The sequence below is a fragment of the Eschrichtius robustus genome, chromosome 7 (genome assembly GCF_028021215.1).
Source record: "Eschrichtius robustus isolate mEscRob2 chromosome 7, mEscRob2.pri, whole genome shotgun sequence".
NCBI classification, from domain to species: Eukaryota; Metazoa; Chordata; class Mammalia; order Artiodactyla; family Eschrichtiidae; genus Eschrichtius; species Eschrichtius robustus.
This window is the reverse complement of record NC_090830.1, coordinates 130642329-130650967: the sequence shown is the minus strand read 5'-3', so window position 1 is coordinate 130650967 and position 8639 is coordinate 130642329.

The window sequence follows — 8639 nt, the reverse complement described above, 5'->3', positions numbered from 1 at the left end:
AGGTTATATAGTTGGAATCATACAGCCTTTTCATATTTGCTTCTTTCACGTCTTTCATGGCTTGATTGCTTGTATCTTTTTAAGCACTGAATGATACTCGACTGTCCGGATGAATCACAGTTTATCCATTCACCTACAAAGGTTATCTTGGTTGCTTCCAAGTTTTGGCAATTGTGAATAAAGCTACTATAAACATCTGTGCGTTTGTGGACGTAAATGGACGTAAATTTTCAACTTATGTTATTTGGGTAAATACCAAGGAGCGTGATTACTGGATCTTGTGGTAAGAGTATGTTAGTTTTGTAAGAAAGTGACAGACTGTCTTCCAGAGTGGCTGTATCATTTTGCATTCCCACTGCAATGAATGAGAGTTCTTGTTGCTTCATATCTTTGTCAGCACTTGGTGTTGTCAGGGTTTAAAATATTCTAATAGGTGGGTAGTGTAACCAAACAGGACCCTGTGGGGCCTTCCCAGAGCAGACCCCACCACCCCCCCCATCATGTCCTCCGCCTGCCTCTTGTCTGTAGAAAAACTTTAGCCTCCTAGGCCTTCCCCAGGTTCCAAACAGTAAATTTAATCAGAGAAGTGAGAAAATGCAGAAAGAAAGGAAAACAGTCAAGCAAGACAAAATAATAATAGTTTAGTCATTAAACAAAGTCAAGGACCTTTAGTTCCTCCTCAAGGGTTATAGATAATATTCTGAGCCAAGTCCTTTGAGCTCTTTTGCAGATACTGAAATCCCCACCAGGTGGAAGAAGTTAACTCTATGCTGCTAACAAGCACATATGCATGGGGGTCCTGGAATCAATCTCCAGCGGATACTGAGGGATGACTATCTTCTCTGGTGAGGTTTTTGTTCAGATCTTTTACCCATTTTTAAACTGGGTTGTTCATTTTCTTACTGTTGAGTTGTAAGTGCTGTTTGTATCTTTCGGATAACAGTCCTTTTGCAAATATTTTCTCCCAGTCCGTGGCTTGTCTTCTTGTTCTCTTGACACTATCTTTGGCAGAGTGGAAGTTTTTCATTTTAATGAATTCCAGCTTACCAATTACTTCTTTCATGGATCGTGTCTTTAAAGTTGTATCTAAAATGTCATCACCAAACCCAAAGTCATCTAGATCTTTTTCCTATGTTATCTTCTATAAGTTTTATAGTTTTGCATTTAGCATATAGGTCTATGATTACATTTGAATTAATTTTTGTGGAAGATAAAAATCCTGTATCACATTTTTTTTTTTTTTACATGTGGTTATCTGTTTGTTCCACCTCCATTTTGCTGAAGACCTTTTTTTCCTCCATTGCATTGTCTTTGCTTCTTTGTCAAAGATCAATTGACTATACTTGTGTGAGTCTATTTCTGGGCTCTGTATTCTGCCCACTGATCTGTCTATTCTTTTTGCCAATACCACACTGTCTTGATTACTATAGCAGTACAGTTAAGTCGGGTACTGTCAGTCCTCTGACTTGGTTCTTCTCCTTCAATACTGTGTTGGCTATTCTAAGTTTGCCTCACCATATAAACTTTAGAATAATTTTGTTGATATCCACAAAAGAACTTACTGGACTTTTGATTGAGATTGTGTTGAATCTATAGATGAAATTGGGAAGAATTGACATCTTGACAACATTAAGGCTTTCTATCCATGAACATGGAATATCTCCTTTCATTTAATCCTTCTTTGATTTCTGTCATCAGAGTTTTGTAGTTTTCCTCACATAGACCTTGCACAAATGTTGTTAGGTTCATACCAAGTATTTCATTTTTAGGGTGTAATGTAAATCATATTGTTTTAAATTTGAAATTCTACTTGTTCGTTGCTAGTGTTAAGAAAGCAGTTGACTTTTGTATGTTAATCTTGTGTCCTGCAACCTTTCCATAATCACTTATTAGTTCCAGGAGTTTTTGGTTGATTCTTTGGGATTTTCTACATAGACAGGTCATCAAAGACAGTTTTCTTTCTTCCTTCTCAATCTGTATACTTTTCATTTCCTTTTTCTTATTACATTAGCTAGAGCTTCCAGTATGATGTTGAATAGGAGTGGTGAGACAGTCTTGCTTCATTCCTGATCTTTGTGGGAAAGCATCTAGTTTCTCACCATTAAGTATGATGTTAGCTGTAGGTTTTTTTGTAGATGTTCTTTTTTTAAAAATTTATTTATTCATTTTTGGCTGTGTTGGGTCTTCGTTGCTGCACATGGGCTTTCTTTAGTTGCAGCGAGCGGGGGCTACTCCTCGTTGTGGTGCACGGGCTTCTCTTGTTACAGAGCACAGGCTCTAGGCACGTGGGCTTCAGTAGTTGTGGCACACGGGCTCAGTAGTTGTGGCCCACGGGCTTAGTTGCTCTGTGGAATGTAGGATCTTCCTGGACCAGGGCTCGAACCTGTGTCCCCTGCGTTGGCAGGCGGATTCTTAACCACTGCTCCACCAGGGAAGTCCCTGTAGATGTTCTTTATCAAGTTGTAGTTCCCCTCTATTCCTAGTTTGCTGAGAGTTTTTTTTATCATGATGAAAATGTTGGATTTTGTCAAATGCTTTTTCTGCATCTACTGATATGATTGTGACTTTTCTTCTTTAACTTGTTGATATATTACATTACTCAATTTTCAAATGTTGAGCCAGCTTTGCATGCCTAGAATAAACCCCACTTGGTCATGGTGTCTAATCCTTTCTACACATCGCTGGATTTAATTTGCTAATATTTGGTTGAGGATTTTTGCATATGTATTCATGAGAGATACTGGTCTTTGGTGTTCTTTTCTTGTAATATCTTGTAATGTCTGGTTTTGGTATTAGGGTAATGCTGGTCTCATAGAATGAGTTAGGAAGTATTCCCTCTGTTTCTATCTTCTCAAAGAGATTGAAAAGAACCGATATAATTTCCTCTTTGAATGTTTGGTAGAATTCACCAGTTATTTTGGACCAGTTATCTTTTTTAACAACCTGTTTGGAACAAAATGATTTTTTAAAATTTTTATAAAAATTGTTTTATATTTCAGAACATCAAAACGAACTATTATGACTTCAAGTTTAGGTGTCCGCTATCTAAAAAGACATGCTCTTCAAGGACAGGTTCAAAAATAAGCATGTGATGTTGGCATACAGCCATAATTAGAGTACAACCCTGAATTTATAAAGCTTTCTTCACAGACCTCACTCTCACCTGAGACCTAGAAAAGGACAATAATGTGATGAGATACTTACTGAATATGTGGTCTCTTAAATTAGCAGGGTGCCAACATGGTAACATTGCATTTAGTACCAGAGACAGAATATTTGAGAGTCCAGGTGGGTGAATTTTTGGGTCAAATAATGGGGCCCAGACCACTTGGGTATGTGAACTATGTCCTGCTCCACACACTCCCTTCTTCCCTCAGCCCCAGGGCTGACCACTTCGCCCTAGGGAAGGGAGCTACTCTTGGCTGTACTTCAGTGGAGGAAATACTACACACCTCTGAGAGCGTAAAGGTGTGCCACAAAATCATTCTCTTCTTGAGAATGATCTTAAGAATGTACTATCTCCTTATCAAAGAAAGCAAGTGATAACTCACATATATAACTCAGAGTTTCTCCCTTTCCTCCAGAATTTATATAGTCAAGTGGGCCATCCTCAAGAGACATTTGTGACCCATTTTCCCTCACATATTAACACATAACCTGAAGGCACACAGATCACTCCTGTTTAGGATTTATTGTTAAACTTGATTTAAATCACTATTAGATTGATTACATCACATGGGCAGTGTTAGTTGTCATCATTCTGTTCCTTCTGATACTCAGCAGAGAATGGAGGTTGGTCAGTAATCCTTCATGCTGGAGCAGTCACTCTGCTTTGAACTTGGGGTGAGACTGCTTGACTGACCTTACTTTGCTGGTTCTGGTCTATCAGTTCTGCCACTCACAGCCACAGGCATTGCATGGGACTCTTGCCTCACCTAGACTACCACATGGGCTGTAGGAGGCACCCAGCACCCAGTTCCAATTTTAGCTTTAGCTAAATCTTCCCATGTTGGGGGTGTTCATTCTGTTCTTCTCATGAGAGCTTTCAATTCACTGTGATCCAGCTGCCTGTTCCAAACATGTTAGTTGACCTTAAGGGGAACTGTATTCATCTGAGAGCAAGTGAGCAGAAAAAGCAATGTGTGACAACTCTGGGTTTAAGTTTCTGATCTGTATAATGAATGAAGTCCTCTTAAGGGGACTTAGAAAATCTGAGATTCCACCTTCTGACATCCCCAGTATCTTCAGAAGCAGATTTTCTCCTCTGGTTACTTTTAACACTGTTTTCCACCAACTCAGCACTCAAGTTCTTTAATCACTAACAGAAATTGCTAACAGTCTAATTGCCAAAGCCCAGGTTTATTTAAACATAGCAAGAGCCATAAGACCTCATCCCTCACCACTTTTGTCCATCTTCTCTTTTCTTTACTGATCCCTAGAGCTAAGCCTTCTGGAACCCCTTTCTAGTCACAAACAAATTTTTACTTTTAAAAAGACCTTGAACTGCTTTACCTTAACCTCAAAATGACTCTGATAGCATGGCATTGTTCACAACCTCTCCAAAATCTCACTTGTAGTTGCTGAGAAGATTAACTAATACATGTTTACTTTGTGGCCTAGTAGACACTTAGTAAATGCTGGTCTCCTTGGCTGCCACCCACTTATAGGTCCGTGAAAATGAACTTCCTTACTTTACTCTCCAATGAGGTATTGCTCATACCCATTTCAATAACTCCTCCTCTAAAGTTTTTATGACAAAGTAAAAATTATAAGCTTATTCGCTCCTTTTCTATAATCACCATCAAAGTCATTTTCAGCTGAATCATGTCACCAGTCTTATCTTCCTTCTTAGCTTCTTTAAAAAAAACCTAATAAAGATAGCCTAAAGTGTGAGCCAGATACTCAAATGTTACCAAATCTTGAACTAACACTAGTATCTAGTGTTTTTCTGATTTCCCAAAGACCACTTTGCTCCTGGTATTGTTAGGATGAAAGCAAAGTAAATGACCTCATATGCTGAAAGTGGGTACTTAGACCCAGAATAATCATCAATCTCACTAACCCTAAGAACCACCAAAGTGTGTGAGGAAAGATCAAAGGTACAGGAAGCAGTTCTGCTAAGAAGAATCTGAATGCTACCAACCTCTGGCTCACAGATGAAACCGATGTCAATTCCTTGGTTTCTTAAGCTTCCAAAACAATTTTCTCAGAAGAAAGCAATTCCTAGAGATTTCCAACAGAGATTTTCACTGTTTCCTTACTTCCATCATGGTGTCATATGTTTAAAATTATTATAAAGATGTTTAAAACAATCAACCCCCTCGAAAGCCTAATAAATGAGCCTCGTATTTTAACAATGCGAAAGTTAACCATTCAATGTTCACTTGATATTTGTGTACCAAATACTGCCTTAAATGCTGGGGATTCACACATAAATAAAGACATCGTCTGGTGTTAAAAAAAGCTCATAATTTATTTGAGGAGAGAAAGTGAGAAAAATAAAATGTGCACAGCACAGAGATAAATATAACTACAAATTTTAAAAGTTTACATTGGCTGTTCACATTATGTTGTATATAAAAGCACAACTATCAAAGGTAAAACTGGTAAAAAGGATTCTATAGCTTCCCCTTAACCTGCAATCTAATAGTACAACATATCCCTGGAAGGACTTTAATAAACATACCTGAAAATTCTACAATTATACATAAAGACAGGTCATTTTTATAAAAAACACACAATATTCAAAATGAGTTGTGAACATACTATGTAGAATTTTTGCTCAGTTACTTCTTCACCATGTACAAGTGTCACAAAAACATAACAAAAAATAATAAAACACATCCAATAGTTGATTTAGCTTGGATACTATTTTATTTCATTATTAACTTACCAAAAGAAGAGTTAGTTCACATAGATCTTAAAACTCTAGGTAAGCAGTCTAAGACCCCAAGAATGCAGGATAAAACAATCCCATGAAATGGGTCCATTATGAAAGTTCTTTTTAAGCCAGGAATTCTGAAGCTGGAGTGGATTTTTCCGTAGATGATACCATGTTATTCATGCTGGTTACTTTTCAAGCCACTCTTTTTACTGGATTCGTTCACATTAGTGTATATTACTGTAGATCCAAGCAGAATAAGGTTGTTAATTTTTTTTAATGTAGAAGATAAAACCCACATAAACAAAAGCTCTTTGCAGTTTTCAACAGTTTAAGGGTATAAAGAGGTTCTGAAACCCAGAGTGTTTAAGAATCTGTTATAAGGCATGTACAGTTAGCAGTAAAACATGGTTATGTGATTACTACCTACCTTACCCCCAATACCTATATTTGTATCTTTAAAGAAATCTTTTCCCCAATTTTAATTCTTCTCTTTACTAAGACTCTAAGGTAGTGACAGTGGGCAGAGACAGGGAAGCAAGAAAAGCATGTAACAGTAGTGCAGGGTTCTTTTTTAAAGCTGCACACACTATCTCCTAATAAAACTCTACTACTTACCCCACTTAGAATTAACTGCTGTTACTAATGGAAGAATGCAGAATTCTTCAAGTCTTGTTGCTGTTTGTGCCTTATAACAGATTCTTAAACAGGAAAGAATACAGACTAAAGTTAGCAAAGCAAAGGCACATGGAGCAGAGTCCAAGAGAAACCAGGTGCAAGCATCCAGCAATGATGTGTGACAGCATGTGCAGAGTATTGCCAACCAAGGAAGCTCACCTGAGTCTTGGTGTTCAAGGTTTTTATTGGGGGTCAATCAGGTAGGCATGGAGCACCAATGTGCTGACGTTAGTTTCTTAGTCTTCAGCCTCCTCAGAGGTCAGACTAAAAGAGTATAGCCCTGGGGGCTTCCCTGGTGGCACAGTGGCTAAGAATCCACCTGCCCATGCAGGGGACATGGGTTCGAGCCCAGGGCCGGGAAGTTGCCACATGCTGCAGAGCAACTAAGCCCATGCGCCACAACTACTGAGCCTGCGCTCTAGGGTCTGCGAGCCACAACTACTGAGCCCGCGTGCCACAACTACTGAAGCCCATGTGCCCTAGAGCCCGTGCTCCGCAACAAGAGAAGCCACCGCAATGAGGAGCCCACATGCCACAATGAAGAGTAGCCCCCACTCGCCTCAACTAGAGAAAGCCCGTGCCCAGCAACAAAGACCCAAAGCAGCCAAAAATAAGTAAATAAATTTATATTAAAAAAAAAAAAGAGTACAGCCCTCACCACACATCACACTGTTAGCATAACCTAGCTGGCGGGGCTGAGGCCCATAGTTAAAAAGACAATTTTATTAAGCAGATATTCCAGCATCTTAGAGGATAAGACAGGAGTTGGTCCGGAACCAGGTCTTTCTTTGGAATGTGGGCAAGTTTTGAACATCCCACGCTTAATAAGTTAACCCTTTACTACAAAAACAGCTTTAGGATAAGAAGGTGTCACACAGGTGATAATCATGGATGTAGGCAGATTCAGCTACACATCAAGAGCTTCCCCATAATTTCTACATGTCTTCAGAAAGGCTGAAGCCAGGCTGTATTGAAAACTGTATACAGTTCAGCAATATTGGACTAACCAGAACAGAGGTTATAAATGACGTGGCGGTGGCGAGCAGCTATAAATGAAGTTGGGGAAAAAGGGGTAGGAAGGTTACTCTTTCTTTCCCACTTCTAACTTAACTGCAGGTCCAGCACTGAGGCAGCGTGAGAAGAAGGAACTCCAGGCAACCATAGGGCCTGCAGGGACCAGAAAGAACGGGAAGGGAGGAGAAGAGGCACAACTCAAGTGGTACCAGCTGGGAGGATAGTTAAGTTCCTATAACCACCTTGCTGGGAAGTATACTCCTGGGTAAAAGGCAGGGCAAATACAGTAAGAACTCATTCTACTTAAAATTAAGATGGTCAACACCTCAACTGTCATATTACTAAATGAATGGGCCCAAGAAAATTAATACCACAAGTCACTTCTTTCTAAAATGTACCTTTCAAATATGCATTGGTTCATATTCTGAAAACAGATTGGAAATATGCCTCTAAAGAGCATATTAAGTTCTTACACATTAAGCTGTAATAATGAACTTTAAAATAAGTGAGTGAAAGAATTGCATAGTACATCCTAGTGATATTGGTGGTAAGTTTCCAACATATATTTTATGATTTATTTCAAGGGGAAAAATAGGGCAAAAAAATCAGTTGCAATTCAGGACGAGAGTAATTTATCATATTAAGAGTGAGGTCAGTTCTGAACAACCACCACCCTGGCTTTGAAGAAAAAAGCATAAACCTGAATTTACTATTTTTGCCTTTTTCTGCATCTCTTATTTTGTGATAAAGCTGCCAGCCAACTCTCACCAATCTATCAATTCCATACAACAAACCTGTACTCAACACCTTTACCAGGCATAATATAATTACTAATCTCAGCAAGCCTACATAGTAGGGAACACAAATATGTAAACTGATAAAGTTTGAAACCATAATAGAATCATAGTACCTGACAAAGATTCTTGCTTGGCCAAACTTTATTCAGGCTCCTGAACCTTCTCCTAGGCTCATCTGGGCATTTCCTTGTAAAATCTAGTTTTAGCAACAACACTGCTAAGTCAATTTAGCAAGATCCCCCATCCTCCATATCTGACCACCCTTGATA